Source organism: Carettochelys insculpta, chromosome 9 (genome assembly GCF_033958435.1).
Source record: "Carettochelys insculpta isolate YL-2023 chromosome 9, ASM3395843v1, whole genome shotgun sequence".
NCBI classification, from domain to species: domain Eukaryota; kingdom Metazoa; phylum Chordata; order Testudines; family Carettochelyidae; genus Carettochelys; species Carettochelys insculpta.
In genome coordinates, this window is record NC_134145.1 from 27,272,794 (window position 1) to 27,292,991 (window position 20,198).

Here is a 20,198-nt window from a genome sequence, read left to right on the forward strand (position 1 = left end):
TCAAGGAAGCGGGGAATAGGTGATACCAAGCAGGGCACACAGAGGAAAGGGAGAATAGTCACAAAAACTTCACCTAAAAACTGTTGGGGAAAATACAAAGCCCATTACTTTCTATGGTGATTGATCAGGCAGATTTTTCGTTAGGGTACATGGCTAAATAAAGGCTTATAAATTATTATACACATAAGCTTGCATTTCCAAAGGAGCCCAGGGAGGTTAGATGCTTGTCTGCCATGGAATTTCAATAAGAACTGGGTGTCTAACTTCTGTAGGTTCCTTTCAAATTCCCAGCCATCCACTTTTTCAACATCCTTTGAGGTAATTTATTTTTATTTGATATAAAAGCAAAATATCACCCAGAGCACACATGAAATGTAGCAAAAGCAAACATTAAAAATGGAGTATGACTAGAGTATATTATAAAGATTTGCAAAAAAACATGTTACAACTGCTTTTGATTATGTTCCGCTCAGGTCTGTGGAGAGATTTGCTGGGCCCCTGGGCAAGGTGGGAGGGGGCCCAGTTGTGTGTTCCCAGAGGGGCCTAGAGAAGAAGGAACAGGACTCAAGTTAGCCTCCCCTACCCAGCCTTTCAGGGGCACCTGGAAAGCACCATGTAGGGCTCTGGCAGTGATTTAAAGGGCCTGGGTCTCCCTTTTGGGGGGCTGGGTTTCCTATTACCCCAGTGTAAATCAGGAGTAACTCCAATTATGCGAACAGAGTTGTAAGCATGACATTAGGATCACATTCTTAGGCCTATACAAATTTTGTGTGAAATGTAGACACACAGCTACTGAAAGATGCAGCCCTAATTCCTCCATCCATAGATGACAGTAGTGAATGGCAGTGCAGGGTTCCTCAGTGCTGCCTCCTTGGTACAGAGAAATTACTAGAAGTGAAATATATTTTAGTCTCCATATTCATCTCTTCCTTGACTTTAGGCATTCCAGACAGGATGCCTGTTACAGCTTCACATTTTTTGGTCAGTGCTAATCTGAGGAGGACTGAATTAGTAACACAGACAAAAGACCTTCACGAGAGCCCTCTGCTATCACCTGGCCTCTGTTTCCCATTCTCTGTGCTTTCCTCTCTCCCCAAATACAAATCATCATTTTAATTCACACAGCAATCTTTCAGCCTACCTACCGTGACTAGATTTGGATCAGGGAAGTAGTATCTTTGAGTTTTTACATTCAGGGCCAAATGATGGATCAGCTCATTATTATTATTAACAAGCTCAACCACAAACTGTGTGGCTGCAATAATTTGTTTTAGTATAAAACTCTATTTGGAAAACCTAAATTTACATTCATAAATATATGGAAGTGAACACCCATTTTACTGGATGATTGCTGCTTGAATATTTCATCTCAATATCCCTGATTTTCCACATTGCATGTAATGATCTCTAGAATTTCCTTTAATCAGCGACTACATATTCCACTTGGGTCCTTTACTGCAGTGGTCCTCAACCTGTGGGGTGCAGAAGAGCATTTGGGGAGCACTGCGGGGCCTGGGCCAGTCCCCCAGAGGGGGCGGGGTGGGATCACCACCCCATCCCAGTTGGCCCCTAGCTGTGATGCTGGGCCCATGCTCAGCTGTGGATCCATTCCAGACCCTGCCCCCACTACAGCCCCCCCAGCTGCAGCTCCACTCCTGACTTCATCCCTACCCCCAGCGTCAGCCCTGGCTGTGGCTTTACTCCTGGCCCCAGCCCTACTCCCAGCCCTAGCCTTGGCTCCCTCACCCCGTCCATGCCACAGCCCCACTCCTGACCCCAGCCTACAGGGTTTGGTGGGGAAAGGCGCATAGAGAGGGGCAAGGGAGGGCACAACAACAAAGTTTGGAAACCACTGTTTTACTGGAATCTACCAGGGACTGTCAATATAAAGGGGTCTTTTACATTTAGTTTCAGGACAGTTATATCAGTGTAAGACTTCCTAGAAATGAAATTATATCCAATTTTTCTTTATCACCTGAGTTCAGCAATACCCTATTTGGACTCCCATCTAATTCTCCAGATAGTGTAGGTGGTACTATGTGTTTAGGCTACCTTTTGCTAGTTTCTGATCAAGGGAAAGTTCTCCAATGCACCTACATTTTCTGTGCTCGCTCGCTCGCTCGCTCGCTCTTTCTCTCTCTCCCTCCCCCCGTCCCTATCTCATCAGTCCTCCATCTTAGCTTGTTTAATAGGGGTTTCCTCCAGTTTTTGTCTTGAAGGGAGACAGAGTTACACATCCTTTTGCTTGGAGTTCACAACACCTGTGTGAGCATTTTTCAAATCACATCTGCTGCATAACTGGGAGCAGGGGCAATGGGCTCCAAGGAGTTCTTAGAGACATGTGGTTGGAAAAATTCCTGCTGTTTTTGTTCTTGCCTGTAGGCATTTTTCAACAGTTCTTAGTTCAAGTGCACCTTTACCTCTTGTTTAATTTTAATTTGTCTAACAATTTAATAATCCCTTTGGGGAGTGGTAGCACTATAATAAAAGCATGTATAAATGTTATAAATATAAAATCAAGTAGGAGCTCCTAACAACTGCCTCCTCACTATTAAATGGTTAGGCTCTATCCCTTGATTCTTTTAAGGTTTGTGGGGGAAATCGTTTGTGGTCACCATATGTGTAGAACTGTGAAAGCAGAAAATCTTTGGGATCTATAAAAATGAATTGAAGTAAAACTAATAGGGATTCTGCAGACGCCTACAGAAATCACTCTGCCCAATATATAGACTTTAATAGAGACTTATGTGCTGCTATTGAATTCCATGCTGGGGTTTAAAAATTCTATTGAAAGGCTATCATTCACTATTAAAGGGCACTGTCAACTTTAAAATTACATTTATATTATTTACTAATTATTAATTACCTTTATTACAAGTCTAATTTAGGATTACTATATGCATATGGGCAGAGAAAATCACTTTGTGTGGTTAACAGCACCCTGTCAATTTTCTTGACTTCCCTGTACAGTTAACAAATTTCTCCTAATGTCTGTGGAGATCTTTCTCATCGCCACCCAGAGAAAATGAACATGATAATAAAAAGGGAAAGACTTATGTATGCATTTAACTTTACTCACATGAGTAGTCTCAGTTAGTTCAACATTGAATTCAATGAGATTACTCATGTTAGTAGAATTAGACGCATGAGGATTTGCCATGTTCATTATGCAATATTAACAAATTAAGCTAGCCAGGAGGAAAAGAAAACATCCATGAACAACTATAGAGCATAGGAGAAAAGTCGCAGAAAGAGACATCCCACTAATTGGAGACATTGAATGTTAAAATGGGCAGCAACAGCATTGGGCAGGAAGTAAATAATCGGAAACAAGGCCACAGTGAAATTAACAAAACTGGTGAAAATTTTAAAATAAAGCAGCAGAAATGTAGCACTTTAAAGACTAACAAAATGATTTGTTCGGTGATGAGCTTTTGTGGGACAGACCCACTTCTTCAGATCAATTTCATTTCCAGTTCAGACTGAAATTTATAAGTACAGAGGACCAAAAAGGAAAAAAAATTGCAATTTTTTATTTCAAATTCTTAATCTTTTTGGTCCTCTGTACTTATAAATGTCAGACTGTATTGGAAATGAAATTGACCTGAAGAAGTGGGTCTGTTCCACGAAAGCTCATCGCCGATAAATCGTTTTGTTGGTCTTTAAATGCTACATTTCTGCTGCTTTGTTTTGTTGCCCTGTGTCTACACGTGCCCCTTCCTTTCGAAAGGGGCATTTTAATGAGCGGGTTTGAAAGATGCTAATGACGTGCTGCAATGAATATGCAGCGTCTCATTAGCATAATGGTGTCTGCGGTGATTCGAAAGTGCGGCTTTTCAAATCGCACGCCACCTGTGGAGATGGGGCCTTCCGAAAGGACCCCCCCCAGTTTTCGAAAGCCCCTTCTTTCCATCTGGTGTTACGAAGAAGGGGCTTTTGAAAACGGGGGGGAGGGGGAATCCTTTCAGAAGGTCCCGTCTCCATGGGCGGTGCGTGATTCAAAAAGCCACACTTTCGAATCACTGTGGCCACCATTATGCTAATGAGGCGCTGCATATTCATTGCAGCACCTCATTAGCATCTTTCGAACACACTCATTAACATGCCCCTTTCGAAAGGAAGTGGCACGTGTAGACCCAGCCTTGGAGTACAGACTAACACAGCTTCCTCTGTGTTACTCGTGAAATGTTTGTTGACTTTTGTGGAAGGAATGACCTGGTGATATGAGAACCATTTTTCCATACTCATACTATTCACAAAATAATTTGGATTCGTCAGATTGCAGAACAGAGAACTAAACTGATCAGATTACAGTTTGGTACAAATGGACAACTTTAGGGGCTATACCTAACAAGAATGGGGCAGATATGGAAAGAGACATGCATAAGTGGAAGCTAAATTCAGCATACAAATAAGAACAAAATGACAACCCAACAGCAGAGCTCCCTGTATTATAATGTCACCCATCTAGCACAGATGACAACACGAGGAGTTAAAAATTGTGCTAGCAAACAGATATCATGTGCTTAAAGATGAAGATAATAGAAGGCAAATGATAACATTTATCTCCTCATGTTCTTAATTAGTTTATAAATGGTTTCCTCTCTTTTTCAATATCATAGACATTTCACAGTCACTTGTGTCATATTAATTTTTGTTTTTGCAGTGATCTTCTTCAGAGGAATATTTTCAAAAGTGTTCAATAATGCAAAAGAGAACAATACTGATTATAGGAATGAAGTGACAATATAGGAATAATGCAAAAAGAGAACAATACCGATTATAGGAATGAAATAAAAATAAAAGAAAGTTGCCAATTACAGGCGAAGATGACAAACAGATCTTAACTCTGTCCCTTTCAGCATCTCCTGATTTTCCTGCATTCTGTCCAACTTTCTTTCTTAATCATTCCTTTGTTTCCTTCCCCAACTTGAATCTGAATGCCTGCTTTGAATGCACTATGATTGTTAGCCAAGTTTCCTCCTCCTTCCTTTTCACCCGAGTTCTAAATGCCCACCTGTTCTAGGAAGAAGTGCCTTGTGTATTTGCTTTGTATTGTGTTTGCCTCCTTTTGCCTCTAGTTCAGTGGTTCTTAAACTGTGTGTTGGGACCTTTAATGGAGTCTCCAGGTCTGACAACAGATTTTGCTTGGACGAGAGGCCTAAACTTCAGATTCATTGCCCAGTGCCAAAGCCCAAGCCCGAGGGCTTCAGCCCTGGGCAGCAGGGCTCAGGTTACAAGGCTTTCCCTCTCCCCGTTCTCCCTCACCTCTCTGCAGGCACCCAGGGCCTTCAGCTTTCGCTGTGCTGTCCTGGGCAGTGGGGTTCTGGCAGGTTCTGGCTTCAGTCCCTTCTCCTGACATCCTGCTTGTAATTTTTTATTGTCAGGGTGTCTGTGCCGTGTAGTTTGAGAACTGCTGCTCTCATTTATTAATGAAGGAGAGCAGGGAACTACTTATTTGTTTGACACAAATTCCCTAACTGTACAGGGCCTTGGACACTTTTAGCACTATAAAAATTATATAAAGCTTACAGAGCAGATCCTCAGTGGTGGAAGCCAGCATAGCTCCAAGTCACAGGAATCACCTTTCATACTAGTTCTTTAAGTGAAGCAAATTACACTGCAAACATTGTGACTGTCTTTAATGAGTCTGTGGATATTAGATTTTTTTAGGCAGAAATACTTTTGCACTTCAGTTTTAGTACAAGATTGCAAAACGTGAACTTTAAATGATCTTTCCTTTCCCTAGAGCTTAAATGCAGTTTGGATACTCACTTAAAACTCGTGTGAATGTACTGTGATAAATGTAACAGGGAAATAGATTCTTGGGACCCAATCCTGCAAGCCCTTTTGCCCATGAATACCATCCCTATTTTGTAGGAGAAATCCCATTGACTATTCATGTAAGTACTGGGGGTATAGTATGTGGTTTTGGTTCAGAAAAAGCATCTTGGTGACATAGCAACCCGAATTGTTTTCATTAATGGAATACTAGAAAATATTTGGTAGACACAGAAAATATGTTGTGACACCACTGTCCTTTTAGCAGGTTTATAACTATGAAGAAAACCACAGCTAAGGGACAATCTGTAATTTATAATGTTTGCAGCACTGGCATTTATTTAAAAGAGCAAAACAACAAATTGATAGTTTAATGCATAATATGTGAAAATATGTTTTAATGCCCTGAATCTATCATACCTCTCATATCTGCCTATCTCTGCTATAATCTAGTGGAATCCATCTGCTGTATTTCTGCTTTGCCTTTCACAATAGAAGCTAGGCATTATTACGTACAAATCCATTCCCAGTTTACCTGGGTGTCTGTATATTTTCATCCTACACGTTTTCTACTTCTAAAATACACAACATTTCTATCATCAAAATTAACTGGCTCCTTTGTGCATTCTTTTCCTGTCTCTTCATACTGTCATTCTTTCAATAAGTAGTTCCTGGTATTGGTTCATTGCCTCTAATTATTTTTATACTAGCTTTGTCCCTAATTTCTCAGGCTGAGAGTTTAAAGAGCTATGACATATTCCAAGAAGTATCTAATGAAGAGAGGAGTAATCGAACAAAATGCTTTTTGGGGAGAGGTGGAAATGGAATGAACTGGTTAATTATTGTGTTTCCTGTTCTCAGCCCTTAAATAGAGTTCTTGAAAAAACCAGACTAGCTGCCCATAGCTTGCTGGGCTGCATTACTTAATAAGTAGAAACTTTGTAAAGAAGGAGTGGTAAGATAAACAGTATGAAATAAATTATGTAGAAAGGAATTAAGTATACACTCTGTTCATCTCTTGCAGTCTTGTTTGTTGGGGTGCTAAATTCTCTGCAAGTATTTGGCAGGGTGGGTGGGTGTACATGTGGGGGAAACCTAACCATTAATTCTGAAGAGGTGTTATCAAACGCATCAGGGTTTGGTTGTAAATTTGACTACATTGCTGCGGTGTATGGAGAAACGAGTAAGGAAATATCTGATTAAAGTGCGCAAATGCTGCTGAGGCGACTGAATGTTGCCATAGCAATTGAGATGAAATGTGCAAGAAGTGAGATAATTAAATCTAACCCCTTTAGTAGTTTTGACAGTCTATGCACTGCGAAGAGGAAAAGTTATCTACAGTGGTAAAGATAAAACACATTCCTCATGGAAGTAGTCCTTGCTGATATTTAGTTGTTCCTTTTCTAAACACATTGCTTCAGGTACCTAATCTGAATGTTCTTTTTAATAATCAAATACAGTTTTGACCTTGGTCTGTAACTGCTTAGAACTTTCCTGGCTTATTGTACCATGAGAACTGTCTACACAAAATATCCAAAATGTTCCTGCCTTCCTCCACATCCCTGCTTACAGTGCAGTAAATCCAGATCTGTCATGTTTTAGCTTACAATTCAATAATATCTAGAACGTGCTGCCCTCTTCAGGAGCTGGTGATTAAAAATACTTGGTTTTGTTTATTGATTGGGAAAATGTAAAGAGCAAATGTGAACTTGAACATCTGGTGAGATTTTTGAACTTTGTAATACCAGAGCCCAAAGACAGAGTCTAGTTGCAAAATGAATGGAAAACTGATGTTAAAAAAAAAAGAAAGTCTGTCTTGCACTGGAAGAACAAAATTAAAGCCTGGGGCTGTCATATTCATCTCCCCTTACTGAATTGATTTCGTCAGTGGAAACAAGAAACGAAGGACACCCCACAGTTGAGATTTAAAAAAAATAAAATTATTGTGTATTATGTCAAGTGACCAGAAATGAAGAATGATGCATGGCTGAAAAGGGACTCTCTCGTTAGTTGTCAAGATAAATTACTCATATTCGATGTCCCCTATAATATTTTCTGCTCATGTGTGGACTTTTTTTCCCATCCATGTGAGGAATAAATTTTTTTATGTGCCCCAAGCATCTGAATTTTCCCGGAGTGGCTGCACAAGCACACAGCATACAGGGAACATGACTCACATGTGTTTGTAATTCCCTTTGAAATCAACTGAAGTTATTTGTGTGTGTGTGTTTATTTATTTATTTGAGGGAGAGTATGGTTTTCAGAAATGACTATTGTCTATGAGAGGGGTGCATAAAAAGAGGACAAGAAAGGGATTAAGCTTCTTTCTTCAGACACAGAAAAGACAACCCTTGCCTGAACAGTTTGCAGGTGTTTTCAAAGTAACTGCTGGACCAAGCGTGGGGAATTAGTTAGTTCACGCCAACACATCAGAAGGATAAACTGAAGGAAAACAAGGCTACAGTCTGGCAGTCAGAGTTGAGGTGCAAGGATTTCTAAAGAGTACTGGGACTGAGAAGAGAACTTGTGACGGGAGCGGTTTCCTGTTCTTTGGAGCGTGGCTGAATGAAGACATTTAAGACATGCTGAAATGTTTTATACTTTTCCTTTTGCTGAGGGCTATCCAGTTAGTCTCTCCTTCAATAGCCAAACACAGGAAGAGATTCTGTGCCACATCTCATCAGATTTAATGTTGGTGAGAGTGTGTACGGTGGTGTCTGTCCTGAATTTTTCAGTTCCCCACACTATCACAGAGTCATGAGCAACACTTTTTTTAGGATAGATTGTAAGTGATATTTAATATCTTTTAACAGCTAACTAAGGAATATTTTTCTTTTAATTATTTCATAACATTTTAATCCTGTGGAAAATGTTTCTGTTCCTTGGAAAGGAAAATATTGGGTTTTATCTGCCATTGGTTTTCTGTCATTATAATTCCATTGATCTCAATTTTACAGCATTGTAAAACAACATTAATGTATCACCAAGTATAGGGGTTGATTTTTCACAGGCACAAAGGAAAGTTAAATGACCATCTGTCCCTTGAAAACCTAACACCGGAACCACATTTTCCAAATTGTGCACAGACAAATCCTAATGGAAGCGCTGTCCAAAATTATGAAGGGACCACTGTGGTCATATAGTCTGACCTCCTGCACATTATAGGCCACATGCCCTCAACCACTCCAGAAACAGACCCCTGAATTCTGGCTGAGTTGTTGAAGTCTTGGAGTCATGGCTTAAAGACTTCAAATTACAGAGAATTCACCATTTACACTTGTTTAAAACTGCAGCTGACCCATCCCCCGTGCTGCAGAGGAAGGCGAAAGCTAGGGCCTCTGTCAGTCTGGCCTGAGGGAAAATTCCCTGCAAACCACAAATATGACGATTGGTTACACCCCAAGCATATGAAGAAGACCCACCAGGCAGGTACCTGGGAATTTTCTGTAATAACTTTAGAGCTTTCCCCATCTAGTGTCCCGTCTCCAGCCACTGGCAGTCACAGATGGGCCACATGCCACCCTCTCCATAAATTTTCAAGCTCAGTCTTGAAGCCATTTTTATTTTATTTTATTTTATTTTATTTTGCACCCAGTCATGGGTGGCAGGCAAGGACATTCCTAGGGGAATGCAGGGACCAAGGCAGAAGTGATGAATACAGGGACTGACTGAGCCAGCCAGTTGTACTAGCCCATGGACCAAAGCACAGCGTACAGAGCAGTCACGGAAATTCACCATACCCTAGAAACAGACTCTGATGGCCCGCAAATCCTCCTCTTTGGCCCAAGGGCCTACCTTCCCATGGCCAGAGGACCCCCAAGCCTCCTGCCCCTCCCTTGGGGCTGGCTGTCAGCTCTTCCAGCCACAAAACTACCCTACATGCAGGTCAGTGGCCCCAGTGGCAGCCTGGACTCCTGGTGCAACCTGGACCTCCCACCAGCTGTAGCTGGCTCCCTTCCAACTCCAGAGAAAAGGGGACATATGGGGGTGTCACTTCCCAGCACAGCATGGGTAAGGGAAGGTTTAGCTTCCCCTGGCCTATGACACCTGCTGCCTGTGCCTCCACTGCTTCTCTTCAAAGGCTGCTCCAGAACTTCACTCCCCCAATAGTCAGAAACCATTGCATAATTTCAAGCCTAAACTTGATGGCAGTTTATGTTGATTTTTCCTTGTGTCCACGTTGTTACTTAACTCCTTTCACTCCTGAGTATTTATTTCTGACATACTTACAGAGCATGGTTATGCCATCCCTCAGCCATTTTTCGTCAGGCTAAAGAAACCACAACCTTTGAATCACCTTTCATAAGTTGGGCTTTTCGTTCCTCGGAAATAGCATATTCTTTTTTCTCCAAAACTGGACCTTACTGCCTAAGTACATGTAATATATGTTCAGATCTGCATTGAAATATTGATCTGTGCTTTCTACAATAGATTTGTTTCATTTTTGCTTTGCTACTGATGCATTGTGTTTGTCAGTTAGAATCCCTATGGATGAAGGCATAATAACTAATAACATTTCCTTTGCTTTCCAGGGTATTTATGGTACAATGATGAATTTCTTCTTTCCACAAATGGTAAGCAGAAAGCTATTTCTACATCTGATAACAGTGAATACAAAGAAGAGAAAGTAAATTGTGATAGTGAAAGATTGTATATTTACTTTTAAGCAAACTGACAATCTGATAATTATATGGTATACACAATTGTAAATATTTGAATATTCAAATCTGTTAGCTAGTTAGAAAGGCCCACACAATATTACATTTATTTCTAAAGACATGGAAGAATATCTCACCATATCTTTTGGAAATGCTTCTGAGCCTGGAGTGTTCAACATTGTGGTTTTCTGTATAATTTATTGTAATACATACATAGTCACACACATAAATATGGTTTACATCCTTTCAGGTGAGAGAGCATGTGTAGCTCTCTCTTACATTGAGAGAAGGTGAATCCTATACAATGTTTCACTGTGTTGAATTGTATAAAATTTTATCCTTATTTACGTTACAACAGGGCTTTGCTGCATCTGTGAATTTAAAATTGTATGTTTTCCAAAAGCACACATCACTTCTGAGTGAGCTGCCTGCTATCATTTTGTTTAAAAAAGATGGTTTCAGTTGTCATTCTCCCTTTTATATGACTGAAAAAGGCAATATTTATTTTACCCCTTGATCATAATGTCTTTACAATCAAATAAAAAGAAAAATTCATCATATTGTACATGTAAAGGTCATTCTAAAATAACACTTCTCAGCAAACTATACAGAATCCTATGAGTATGCTGCTAGGAGAGACATTTCCAACAGTTCTTGGGCATTCCCTTTATAAAAGAAACTCTTTACCACTCCCTAAAAATGTAGTTTGAAATAAACATAAAACCATCAAGAAGTGGAACTAATGTTAAAATGGGAAGAAATATTACTGGAAAAAAAAATCCCCTCCAAGCACAAATTCAGACTTCAAATGTGACCGCTTCTTAGCGTTATAGTTGAAAGACATCCAAACTAATCCCAGAAGAAACTAAAAACCTGCTTTTACAAGGAGATTATTCAGAAAATTAATGCACAAGAGCATACAACAATGAAGGATGTAAATGAGTATCAGGTTTTCTGTTGTCTTTGAAACAAAATAGAAGGGTTCCAAAATTCAAGAAAACTCATAGCAAGATACAGGTTTAAAATTAACTTTTAAATAATTTTGATGGGGGTTGCAATGCACAAGGCAAGGCACTTGTTCTATAGAACTGTTTTGTTTTCTCTTCTAGGAAATGAAAATCTTCAGGTAAACTGTTTTGAAGAAAGTTGTTTTTAAGCAGTAGATCAAATTCCTCAGGAATAACAGTGAGGCATTCTGCTGTGTTGACATCTACAGTTTAGTTTTATCTGCTTGCTAATAGTGGGTGTCTCACCAATATCAGTGTCAAGGACGTGTTTGGGGGTCTGTGTTAAAAGGAAAAATTATCATGTAGAGCTAATAAACAAAAAAGAGCAGCTCCAAACAGATATGGGAACCACACTTAACCTCCCAAATCCACAAACAAAAAATGCTTAGAAAGAACTGAAGAGCCATTTTTAATCAAAAAGATTAACTATGTGACAGTTAAGTATGTTTAGGATGAAACCATCAAAGAGCCTGTCTCTTTTGTGTATATTTGCCTATTAGCAGTAGGTACTTGGCAGAAGAATCGTATATAGGCTGCAGCCACCGATGCTTGCAGTACATATAAGCTTTTCTACAATGTTCATTAAGCAATAATATTGTCAAAGGTAAGTGTTTACCAACAGATTTTGTCCACTTAAAACAGTTTGGCTGGCTGCGTGAGGGGACTGCTACGAAAGTGGTGGAAAAGAGATAACATTTAATTTTGGCTGATGACAAATTTATTTGGTTGGCATCATGATTAGGGTCAATATAGCTATAAATTTATCATTTAAGTAAAATAATTATTATTGGTTGTGTGCCAGCAGTGTGCTTTGCACTATGTAGAACAAAGAATGGACAATTATTCTATCTTCAAGGGTCATATGTCTTATACAAACAAATAAAATGATCCATGCAGTGTACTGGGTGATCAGACACTGGTGCAAAATACCAAAATACCACTTTTGTGAGGAATGGGTTTTATAGTAATAACCATATATTCATCCCCAAATATAACATTTTGCCTTTGCCTCTCAGATACAAAATTATAATACTGGTTATGGATTACCAGTTTGTAAACATTAATTCAAAGATAAATGTATTCCCAGGTTGAGTGTCTATTGCACAAAGCAATTGAAATTGAACTTAACAATTAATATTTCTTTCAGTGTGGCTGGAGGGTTTTTTTTTCTTTTTTTGGGGTGGGGGGTCTCTAAAAGGCTGCTAAATCCAGAGAAAATATAATATTGAATATAATTAATCTGCACTTAAACTACAGTTTCCTTCTCATCCCCATCTCTACCTGTTCTTAATGAATATAGATGAAATGCAAATTATAAGGAATGGTCATAGAATCCTGTTCTCAATATAAAAAAAAGTTTTTCTATGTTAATAAATGATTTGTTACCTTAAATTCACGCTATATATATACTTGAAGCATTTCATCAAATATATACCTGTTTTATCTTTAAATAGGGTGGTTAGAATACTATAAATGTTTTAATCTGTGAAAAATTGTACATTTCACATCAAATGAAAATAAGAAAGAACTGCTAACAAAAGAAAAAGGCTACTGCTGCAATGATTTCTTGAATAAGGCGAAAAAATTGATTCTCATTTTTGTCTCAGTTAAAACCCCATGCAATTATTCTTGTAGATTATGGATCTCTTTTGGGATTCTGGTTTCATACAACTTTTTGGTTCATTTCACAGGAATAATATTAATCTTAATTAGCAAAAACAATTGATGGTCTTTCCTCTTTTTTATCAGAGAGTTCACTCTGTGTAATGATTATCATCACTAGATTATCCTGATAATTGAAAACTTCTTGTCTTTTTAAACAAGTAAAGTGAATATGTTATCTGTCCTCAGGCTTGTTGCTTTTTTTGTTAGATATCACCTTGTTGATTGTTGAGACAGAGTGGCTTTCTTGATGAGTAGATGATCTTTTTTTTTCTGATTTTTTTTCTGGAACCCTAACATTGCTGGGCATAATGCCAACTTAGATTCTAACTATTTATGACTGTGCACTGAAGATTTGATATGCAAATCACAACTATTAAACAAAAAGACCTTGCAGATTTGGTTTTGAAATGTATTACATAGCTCACAAGGTCAACTCATTTGTTTTCTCCGTTTTAAAATACATTTTTTGTCAGTAATGATCAGTAATGATGGAAGAGATCATCACCTTTTAACATTTTATTTAGACTGAGTCAGATAGAACGTAAACATCTTTTCCCTCCTGTGCTAGAAAAATAATCATATGAAGTACAACAAAAACAAAGAGTATTCTTTAAGGGGTGCAGCTCCACTCCCACTGTTATAGGAAATTCTACATGAATGTCAGCACCAAATCTGTCCCCATCCTGTAGGTAGTTCAACATTATTTCAGTGGCTATTGTTATCATTTTTTGGCTAGAGTAGGGGCCATGATCTGATCAAAGTCCTCTGCAGGAGGTTGTGTGACTGTGCAGTAATTTAGTGGGTATAATCACGTAGGCCAGAATTATTGCCCTGACACAGACCCAGTCATTACTATCCCAATAGTTAGGGTTGTCCTGAGGGGGAGTGCAGGGCCCAGGACAAATCAGCCTGTAATTTCTAATCTGTCAGGGTCTACTTACCTTCAGCTCCTCTGAAGCCTTGACCCCCTCACTCCACCTTTTCCCCCCATAGCCCACCCCTCCCTGCTTCCTCCCACCCCTGCTCTGCCCCACCCCCTCTTCCCACCCCATTCTGCCTCCCTCCCACAAGCATTCTGTCCCTTGAGCCAGCCCTTTTCCCCCTGCAGTGTCTCCTGATGCTGCAAAACAGATGATCCACTTGATCAGCAGCAGGCTGTAGGCACTGGAAGGAAGAGGGAGACACTAATCCACAGGGCCCATAGGTGGCCAAAATTGCTGGCGGGGAGGAAGAGGTTTTGATAGGGGCCTGCCCACTGGATGCTGAGCGCTCACCCTGGAGTTGGTACCTATGGCTGCTGGGCTAGAGACTGAGCCCCAGCCCTATACAACACATGTACACTGAAATGCGGGGACCCCCTGAAGCTTGGGGTCTGGCGCGGTCACCCTGATTCTCCATACGTGAGGGGCAGCTCTGCCTATAGCAAATCCCAGCTCCTCTGCATATATGAATCTACTTACATACCTGCCTCCCCACAGTGCAGTAGAACCGGGGCAGATCTCATGTATTGTGCAAATATTCCACAGCTTCTATGGCCTTAGTGCATTCTGTTCTATTCAGCTCAGGTTATATACCACATCCAACGCTCATGGCATCTGAGAAGCACCCAGCATAAATGAAAATGTGGACACTGGGCTATTGTGAAGTGAGGTAAAAGTGCAGAAACTCTTGTGCTCTTTGGGATAGGGCCTGCCACTTATGGTGTGATTGCAGAGTGACTAGCACTGTGAAGTGCCAATCCTGACCGGGATCTCTAGGCACTACTATATCAATAGAACACATTAGGGCTGCGTCTACACTAGCAAGCTCTTTCAAAAGACTTTTCAAAAGAAGGGGGCTCTTTTGAAAGATCCTGGGGAGCGTCTGCACACCAAAGGCATTCTTTCAAAAGCAAATTGAAAGAATGGGGCACTCCTTTTGAAATCGATCTTCCTTTCCCTTTTCAGGAAGAACACCCTCTTTCAAAAGCTTCTTTTGAAAGAAAACGTGTAGATGCTCTGCAGGCCCTTTTTTTCGAAAGAGCAGTCCTCATGTGTGGATGTGGGGCTATGTGGATGCTCTCTTTCAAAAGAGCAGATCAGTCTTCCGATTCCCCTTTTTTGTGTGTGGACGCACTCTTTCCAAAGAAGTTTTTTCGGAGGAGATCTTCCAGAAGGGCTTCTTTTGAAAGGTCTCTGTAGTGTAGACATAGCCTAGTAGTCTTTTCCTCATACAGCATTTGTTTATTGTTATCCAAATTCTTTGAATAAAAGTACGACAAAACTTATTTCAAGAACTGACAGAGAAATATACCATACAGCAAAGCAGAAAACTACAGAATAGCTGAATATCTTTAGGTACAAGCAAAAATAAATACAGTTTCCGTGGCTTAACCAAAGGGAGATTTGAACAGTTAAACTATTAACAGTTTTTCTACAATTCATTACTCTTGTATTGATCATAATTAATTATAAGGAAACCTTGCCATTTTAATTATTAAATATACAGTGATACTGTGTTTGAAAATGTGCATTTAAATCAGATAATTTCTTCCCCAGTGAAATGCTAGTATGGTGAAATGCTGCAGCATTATTCTCTTCTCTTCCTATTTACATTATGTGATAAAAAGGAGAAGAGTTTGAGTTGTGGATGTTGCATGTTTATCATATAAGTATAACAGAGTTTATAACGAACATTTTTCATTCAGAAAAATCTTGATAACGTAAATAATGCTAATGAGACTTGAGAAGTTTGTGTAGTATGAAGACTCAGAAGATGAGTACTTGTTTTGTTAAGTGCATTAGCTGGTACTATTTGAAAAAGCACAGATATATGCTATCTACTTTGTAATTCATCACGTCTTTAAACTTTTGCTTTTTTCTGGATAGCGCTGAAAACTTATAAGAATTAGTTTACAGTGGATAAGGTATTGAAGAAGCAGTTGAGGGAAAGTTGAAGTAAGTAAACAGCAACCACAAAAATAACATCCAGGTATTAACAAAGGAGCAAGGGCTGCATTCAACCCCACCAGAACCAAATCTGATGGATTTCACTGGGTGTTGTATCCACTTATGGCAGGATTAATTTTGTTCTCAGACAAAAAAACAAACACTGCAATGTAAAGTGGCTCACTTCACAGGACATTTCCTAGGGAAAGAGAAAAAAAGGACAAAGAAACACCATGGTTGTATTATCTAACCATAAAAGGCAGAGAAGAGCACCTAAACATGAAATAAGCCTTCTGCATCACAGTTGGAAGATTAGTGAAAAAATGCTGAAATATAAAATTAGGTAATACGGTGTTAAGAATAAAAATGCTGAAGTATGAAACTAACATATATAGTGTTAACAATGGTCAAAAAGAAGAATATTTTCTGATATAAATAAAGAGTATATCCTTTTCTTTTTAATCACACCTTCTCCAATAGGCAAATTTAATATAATCACATATGACCATCAGTGAGCTATATCTGCTCTAGCTAGATCTAAATTACTCTTTTGCCTTCCTTAGTTACACAGGGATCAGGTCCATATTTCTGAGCATGAAGAAAGTTGGGAGGGAACATATGCTTCTTCATCAAGTGAATATGCCTCACGTATTACTGAAGGTGGATAAAGCTGCTTATTTTACAGGCCATAAAAATGGGGTTAATTAACAAGGAGACAAGGAAAGGTTGAACTTTTGGTATAGTCTGTATTTTTCCCAAATAATTAACTTTTAAATGGGGGGTATAAAATAGTTAAACGAGCTTGTAGTTGTGGGGCAAAGGGATTTCAAATGCTATTTCCCAAGCTCCAAGTAAATAAAATAACTTAATCTGAATCAAGAGTTTAATATGGCCAAGAAAGGATAGTTTTAGCTTTGTAGGGTACTTATTATATATCAGAAAAGTCAGTTTTATGTGTTAGAGCAAAATAATGTGCTTTAGCAGAGGTGAAGCAATTATGGGAGAAGTGATGTGAGCATTTTAGTGCAGAGTAAAGCCAATTAAGATGAACTAATTGGACAAAGTCTTATTAGTGTGTCTTAGCCAATATCCATTCTGAGCAGATGTAGGACTCATTGACTTCAAGTTATTTTTTAAAAACTCAACAGCTGTAGGATTGAGACCATGGGTGAAATCCTGAGCTCCTAAAGTCAAGGAGAGTTCAACCAAAATTATTTCACACCATAGTTTTTCTTTTTTTTTTCTCTGAGCAGTAGGTTGCAGGGAGTGGAAAAAGGCAGCCCGGGAAGTGAGGAGAGAGGATAAAGAGAACATAGGCATTCCACTAAAATCACGGTGAACTGGGCTTTCACAGAGTCTATCCGATACAAAACCTTGTAATTTACTCACATTTAAACATCTATTCTTTAGTCATTCCATTTTCAAAGATCTTCACCAAAGAAAGTAGCTAAGTCCATTGCTCTTATCCACAGTCAAATACAGGTTAAACCTCTCTAGTCCAGCACTCTTATGACCTAATTGTTACTGAACCAGAGAATTTGCTGAACCATGGAAAGTCACTACAGAGTGCCAGTGGGTCTCAATCGGTGTAGGAAGTAGGGTTACGGGGTTGCTGCAGCACTCCCAGGCTTTGCACTCAGCTTGGCCCCATGCTTAGGGCCCCCACTGCTATCTAGGTTCCAGGCCTCCAGCCCCACACCTTGGGGCTTTGATGTTAGCACTAAGGTCCTGGGGACTAGCCCTTCTGCTGCTGCTCAGTGTCCTAGCCCAGAGAAGTGAGGAGTGTGGACAGAGTGCTTCCTTACTCCTCTTCCCCCAAGCATGCCCCATCCCTGCTGCTCCTCTTCCCTTCCAGAGCTTGAATGGTGCAAACAGCTGACTCACAGGACTCTGGAAGAGCTGAGAGGGAGAGAGGGGAGTAGGTAAGAGCAGGGGTTGCTACCTCAGGAATGGTGCGAGGGAAAGGGGAGAGAATGAGCAGCATGGGTGTTAGTGGGCTCTGCAGTCCACACCCACTAATGTTTCCCCATGGTGCTTCAGCTCTGGAGTACCCGCAGAGCTGGCACCTTGTGTCAGACAACTGATGTTGCCAGACCAGGGAGAGCTGGACTACAGAGGTTCAACCTGTACAAACAATATTTCAACAGCTAAATTTAAAATATTAGCAACGAAAAGAGTACATATTTCTTTCCTAGGAGCCAAAATGGAAATTGAATTCAATGGACCCCTGCCCCCCCATAAACAGTATAAAATTCAATTAAAAAATCTCCCTTGATTCCCTGCTGCGGAAACCCCTCACAAGTGTTTTTTGGAGAGTTCTGGTGTGGAAGCTGGTCATAGTTTTATTAATGGAATCCAGTTTCAATGTTTAAGGTTATTCATAACTCACCTTTGCTGCACAGTTTTCACATATAAGCTGACTGAGGACAACTGGTTATTAAAGAAGTCAGCAGGTGTTCATGCTCTGAAACATATTAAATAAAGAACTCAACAGGCTCACATTGGCTGCAAGGTCCAAAGAGAAATTAAATAATGAAGACAGCAGCTCTTCAACAGAGGCCACTTCAGCATAACTACAAGGACTTGTAAGATGATGGAAAATTCTGATACATTTTTAACTAGATTCTGCATAAGAATGTTGGGTTATTTATATGAAAACTGTAAATTAGAGATGGTCCAGGACATCTGTATTCAAAGCCAACAGAGCAGTGGAGAAATGTTGTGACAAATTCTGCTCTGATTCGTACCCGTCACATGCCACATCATTGCTTCATTACTCACCAATGGGCATGCAGGTCTGGGCAAAAATTAGTCATATTATTTTACTGAAGTTATCGAAAACATCTCATCCACACCAGTTTTCGTGGGGAATCTCTTTAGAAAGTCCAGAGAAGAGAGGGGAAAAAATTATTTTTTTTTTAGCAAATATTTTTCTGATGCACTACATTGCACCAAATCCTGAACTTAGCCTTAAGCTTTTTTCCAGGCCTGGTAAAAATTTAAAATTACATACTCACCCTGCCTTGGGATTCCAGTTTTGATTTTAATTAAATAATTCTAAATTGAAGTTTTAAAATATTAATGAACAAATATAAGTACAATCTTGCTCTTCCCAGAGATGTTGAGCTGCTGAACATGAACCACCACACTACAGCAAATGTCTTCAGAATGGCCCTTACTGTGAGAAATCAGAGGCTATTTTTTGTTTTTTATTAAAAGTGTTTCCTTGCAATAATCATTTCTTAATAAAAGAAATCCAATACAGAGCTTCCTTTTTGGCAAAAGTTGAATAATATGTGGCTAGATCAAACTGCAGGTGAAGCCAAAGTAGATTTAATTTAAATAGTGGTAGGACTGAGCCCATAACATTTACTGGAAAATAAATTATTAAATGCATCCATGATCATATTTAGTATCTTTTTAAAAAACCTTAACTTTCACAAGTTTTCACAATGAAGTAAATTAGTCTTTCAGTAACATACTTTTATTAGCAGAAAAAATGCAACAAAATGTTTGTGCCTACCACTTCTTTGTATCAATAGATTATATTCCTATATCATAAACTCTAGAATGCTTGAACAATCATGAGAATTTGGTTCAGACATTCTTTTAGGTGCCAGTTGCATTTTTAAAATGAATAAAATGAACCTCCAAGACCCTTTATAATTTCTACTCTCAGGCCTACAACAATGTTGCATCAGACTATTAGGGTGTTGATGTACGTTTCCACTTTTTTGCTTCCACTTCTGCAGGCTATTAAAATAAGCTGGATGAGTTCTGGAACATCAGTGTCCAGCAGGCCCAGTTACAGGCTCTAGAAATCAATAAATGAATATGTATTTTTTAAAAAAGGAACATTTACTCATTTTCTCAAAAAATGTGGAAATTGGTTACAATCCGAAATACATATGATGGCCTCAATCCTGCAAACATTGTGACATATTCGTCCCGATTAATGACCCTAAAGTTACTCATGTTTAATTGTTTTCAGAATTAGGACTAAGGTCCAGACTTGCCAAAAATTTCCACATCTAACTTTATAAATGAGAGTGGTCCCGTTTATTTCAGTGGATTATGTTAACATGTTTAAAGTTAAGCATGTGTGTTTACAGGACTAAGACGTAAAGTTCTGTAAATTCAAATTAAAAATAAAGATAAGT

General features: G+C 39.2%; 1 protein-coding gene across 2 annotated transcripts in view; it reads left to right on the forward strand.

Annotated features, from left to right (window-relative positions):
• The window catches only part of ADGRL2 (adhesion G protein-coupled receptor L2), a 530,684-nt gene that overhangs the window by 283,960 nt on the left and 226,526 nt on the right, over positions 1-20,198 (forward strand). For both annotated transcript variants that reach the window (XM_075002830.1, XM_075002833.1), the window contains one exon: positions 10,314-10,355. The gene's annotated coding sequence lies outside the window, so the exon portion shown is untranslated. The remainder of the gene's footprint in view (positions 1-10,313; positions 10,356-20,198) is intronic.